The 5,377-nt window shown below is 39.3% G+C and overlaps 1 pseudogene; it reads right to left on the bottom strand.

Annotated features, from left to right (window-relative positions):
- Positions 1-692: 692 nt before the first annotated feature.
- On the bottom strand, positions 693-4,962 carry LOC108305834 (annotated as a pseudogene).
- Between the last annotated feature and the right edge of the window lie 415 nt (positions 4,963-5,377).

A 5,377-nucleotide genomic window follows, 5' to 3' on the forward strand; every position in this document is an offset into this window, starting at 1 on the left:
TTTCAGTCATTAATCCATTTCAAGTTGATTGTTTTTTTGTGTGTGGTGCAAGATAAGGGTCCAATTTCATCCTTTTTGCATATGGGTATCTACTCTTCCCAGCACCATTTGTTGAATAGAATGTCCTTTCCCCTTTGTGTATTCTTAGCACCCTTCTCAAAGACCAGTTGACAATATATATGTGGGTTTATTTTGAGGTTCTTTATTCTGTTCCATTGGTCTGTATGTTATGTCTGTTTCTATGCCAACACCATACTGTTTGAATTACTATAGCTTTGTAATATATTTTAATATCAGGAAGTGTGATGCCTCTAACTGTGTTCTTTCTCAAGATTGTTTTATTTATTCAGGGTCTTTTGTGGTCCCATATGAATTTTAGGATTTTTTTTTCTACTTCTATAAAGAACACCATTGAATAGGAGTTTCATTGAATCTCTAGATCACTTTCAGCAGTATAGATGTTTTTTAAATATTAATTCTTCTAATTCATGAACACAAGATGTTTTTCCATTTGTGTTTTCTCTCATTTGTTTCATCAATGATTTGTAGTTTTCAGGATACAAGCCTTTTGCCTCCTTGGTTAAATTTATTCCTATTTTATTTTTCTTGATACTATTATAAGTGGGATTGTTTTCTTAATTTTCCTTTTCAGATAGTCCATTGTTAGTGTGTAGAAACAACTGATTTTTTTTATTTTAAGATCATTTTATTAAGTTCAATGATGAAAGCTATCAGAAGTATATTCTTTTGAAAATAATTTTTTCTTAGAAAAAAAGAAAAGAAAATTAAAACCCTCTGAGCATAGCCACAGATGCTATGGCAGTCAAGCCTCTCTGCGGATGGAGACAGTCTATTAGTCAGCTGAGTCACTCTCTGGGTCAGCAGGATTGTAGTCTGGATCATCTCATTATCCTCCAGCTTCAAGTTATCCATTTCTTGGAGGAAAGACTCGTCTACCTCCAGGTTGTTTCCAGAATCCTCCAAGATCTGGATATCAGATGTGTCAGAATTATGATCTGTTTCGAATAGTTGCTTCCCACTTGATTTATTTTTTCCTGCTTGTTCTTCTTTCATCCTTTTTAATTTCCAAGAGTTCTGCATCAAACTTGGCTTTCCAATTAAGAGATTCTTAGTTGTAACTGGAGTACCTGGAATAATTGCTTGTTCTTCTTTCATCCTTTTTAATTTCCAAGAGTTCTGCATCAAACTTGGCTTTCCAATTAAGAGATTCTTAGTTGTAACTGGAGTACCTGGAATAATTGCTTCTTCTTCTTTCATCCTTTTTAATTTCCAAGAGTTCTGCATCAAACTTGGCTTTCCAGTTAAGAGGTTCTCAGTTGTAACTTGAGTACCTGGAATAATTGCTTTTCAGCTTCTTCTCCCTCTTCTAGTTTTTATCTGATCTATTTCATTTAACTTTTCTTGCACAGCTGTCACTAAAGATTATCACCATACCAAGATTTTCTTCTGTAATGCTAGTAATTTTAAAATGTTTGAGACATCTTTATCTTCTAGATTTGCCTGTGAGAATATTTCATAAAGGAGAGCTTCAGCTGGGTATTTTTCACTGTATGTAAACTTGAGAGTAGTGTGGACAGTTTGATCATTTTCTCCAGCCTCAGATGTCACAGTAGTAGTGAAGCTGGGTGGATTTTCTGATAATACTGTGAAGGAGTGAGGCTAGATGGACTCCAGAGCCTCCAGCTCGTTTGCTGCTCTTTGCCATAATCTGTGATTGTGGCCCATGACACCTAGGCAGCACAGGGCAGCCGAGACAGCGGCTGTGTCAGGAGAGCGGGGGGAGTGGCCAGACTACTTATTTTTGTATGTTGATTATTCATCCTACAAATTTACTGTATTCACTTTTTTTTTTTTTTTCTGAGATGGAGTTTTGCTCTTGTTGCCCAGGCTGGAGTGCAATGGCGTGATCTTGGCACACTGCAACCTCAGCCTCCTGGGTTCAAGCGATTCTCCTGCCTCAGCCTCTTGAGTAGCTGGGATTACGGGTGCATGCCACCATGGCTAGCCAATTTTTGTATTTTTAATAGAGACAGAGTTTCAAACCATGTTGGCAAGGCTGGTCCCAAACACCTGACTGCAGGTGATCCACCCACCTTGGCCTCCCAAAGTGCTTGGATTACAGGCGTGAGCCACCATGCTCAGCCCTGTATTCACTTACTAGTTCTAACGTTTCACAATTACTTATTAAACATTTGTTCTGTGTAAATGTTGGAATCACTAACCACAACATAGACAGAGATACTTTTTAAGCTATCAGGTTATTTGACTCAACTAAATAAATAATCATAATACTTTGGATTCTAACCAAGTTTATTAATTATAAGGTCTTCTTCTAAGCTATTTCACGTATTTGTTTCATTGGATTGTGGACTAAATAAATACTGACTACTTAGAGCTGGAATGAGGCACAGCGTTTCCTATTTTGATAAGGAGAAAGCAATCACACCTAACAGTACTCTACAATCCTATTTTAAGTGAAGTGAGGACAGTTTTTTTGCACTCATAGTTTTTAGAGTGATGTAGATAAAAACGAGACTGGAGAATTAAAGGGAATATGTAGAATTTAGCATATGTGATAGTCATCTTTCAAGAGGGCCCCCAGTGATTCTTGTCTCCTGGTATGCACGCACCCTCCCACTCTGAGTAGAGCTGACTTGTGGAACCAATGAGATATTGCAGGAAAATGGTGTGTGACTTTTGAGTCCAGAGCATAAAAAGCATCCCGGCTTCTGCCTTGTTCTCTCTTGGATCCCTAGCTGTTGGCGAAACCAACTGCCATATCATGAAGACATTCAAGCAGCCCTATGGAGAGGTCTGCCTGGCAAGGAACTGAGACCTCCTGCCAAGAACCAACACTACTTGTCAGGCATGAAAGCGAGCTGCCTTAAAAGCTGATCCTCCAGCTCCAGTCAAGCCTTCAGATGGCTGCAACCGCAGCTGACCTCTCAACTATGAGTTCATTAGAGACTCTGAGCCAGGACCACCCACTTAAACAGCACCTGGTCTCCTGACACACTAAAACTGTGTGAAAATAAGTATTTTTCTGAGATGCTAAATTTTGAAATAATTTGTTATGCAACAATATAGTATAGTGTGTAAAATGTGAAACCTCCAAAATCATATACAAAGTTCTATGTGTACAAGAATCCAGCAAGATAAAAAGGTTTAACCTGATTTAGTAAAACTGGTTTATTTCTAAACTTTGCTTCCATAAAAGGAATGTGTGACCTATTTTGTTGATATTTTTGTTGGGGGAAGAGGAGGAGGTGTGTACAAATTTCTCCTTCTCCAGGAGATTTGAAGACAGTGGTTCCCATTTGTGAAGAGAATCAGTGCTAATAACTTAGGGTCAGCCTTCAAGGGCCATCAATACCCTTATGAAACAGAAGAGAATGGGACTTTGTGTTAAGAAATAATGAGTATTTGAAGCAACAGTGTATATATTTTAAAGTAAGAAGAGAGCAAGAATATGGATTGCTGGAAGTGAACTTGTCTGACAATGCATCCTGCTTTCAGGAAATGGAGATGCACCCAGAGAAGAAAAGAAGATTCACCTGCGAGAGCAAGATTCCTCGGGAGCCTCATGAATCAGAGACCTCTCAACACTCAGAGCCTTGCTTCATTCCGTGAGAGCAAATTTCTCTTTTGCACCAGCACTCCATCATTTCACTACTTCTTAGGAAGTCAAGGTGTGGTCACGGCAGCAGTCCCACTAGGTTTTGCACCCTCTGCAATGTTCCAGGGCACCTGTAAGCCCAAAGGGACCCCCTGAGCACCCACAAGTAGGGAGGTCTGATAATACCAGAAAGGCTTGACTGAGCAAGTTTAAGACCCTCTCCTCCTCCCGAGATAGTAATCAGTGAAAGCAATTCTTATATGGGCATGCACAGTTTTTCAAGGGAGAAAGCTTTCATTAGAGTTTCCAAGGCATATATGATCCAAAAAAGGTTGCTCAAATCTAGGATAAATCCATATAAATCCACCTTTTTATTTAAAACACTCTCACTCTGTTGCCCAGGTCGGAGTGCAGTGGTGCGATCTTGGCTCACTGCAACTTCTACCTCCTGTGTTCTAACTACAGTATTCCTGTGCCTCAGCCTCCCAAGTTGTTGGGATTAAAGGTGTGCAGGGCCATGCCTGGCTAATTTTTTTGTGTGTTTTTAGTAGAGATGAATTTTCACCATGTTGCTAGGCTGGTCTCACACTCCTGACTATTTGTGTGTTTCATGTACATTATTTTACTTAATCTTCATAGGAAGCCTAAGAGGTAGATTCTTTTATCTTTCTTTTACAGGTGAGTTAACCCTTTACAGGGAGTTAACATAATGACAACATGGGATCTCTAATGTATGGGTAGTCTGTAGACATCTGCACATTAGGTGGTTTGCAAACAACTAATGATGGATCAACAATTTCTGAAATCAAATATGTAGACAACAGCTAATAGGCCATGAATTTGATATATGCTAGTTGATTATGTGTCATGACTGGACAGAAAGACATACTTTTGTTGCTTTGAGATTAGCCCTCTGATCCAATGTCAAATACACTATTTACTAACTTTTTTATAACAATTCAACAGTGTCAGGAAACTATTTTTATAATTGGCTATAATTAATGCATAGCTGTAAGAAAAAGTAAATGAATGTTTTTAAAAATAAAGCTTTTAGATTGCTATGATCAGGCAGTTAAAGCAGTTGAGAGAAGCTTTATGCCATAGCCTTGTGTATAAATTAGGGGAAAATGGAAAAAGTCAAAACATGCTCTCAATGACCTCCCACATCTTTTATACACCTCTCCCTATTCTCTGCTTGCCCCTGCTATGTCGACATATACTTAAAGTCATTTATGCTTCTCTGAATGGCCTCTGGACTATAGGACTAATGTCCACACATCACTCACCCAAACCCATATTGGGAACAAATTGAGTGTTCTTTGCATTTTTGTCTTTACAAGAAAAAAGGCTATTGATTTGGCTGTTATGAATAAGTAGGAACTGGCCTGATGTTTACTTTCCTCCCACCCCTGATTCTAGGCCAGGACACTTTGATGGTTCAGAGATGCTTACCTTAGGAATGAAAAGGGTGACAGTTATGGTGTTGAGTGCCTTGACTCAGCTATGCTGGACCCCTGCCAAAGCTCCTGTTGAGGAAGATATTAAGAGTAAACTTTTGACCAGGCACGGTGGCTCATGCCTGTAATCCCAGCACTTTGGGAGGCCAAGGTGGGCGGATCACAAGATCAGGAGTTTGAGACCAGCCTGGCCAACATAGTAAAACCTCATCTCTACTAAAAATACAAAAAATTACAGCTATCTAGGAGGCTGAGGCAGAAGAATCACTTGAACCGGGGAGGC

Source organism: Cebus imitator, unplaced genomic scaffold (assembly GCF_001604975.1).
Source record: "Cebus imitator isolate Cc_AM_T3 unplaced genomic scaffold, Cebus_imitator-1.0 Scaffold67, whole genome shotgun sequence".
Classification (NCBI taxonomy): domain Eukaryota; kingdom Metazoa; phylum Chordata; class Mammalia; order Primates; family Cebidae; genus Cebus; species Cebus imitator.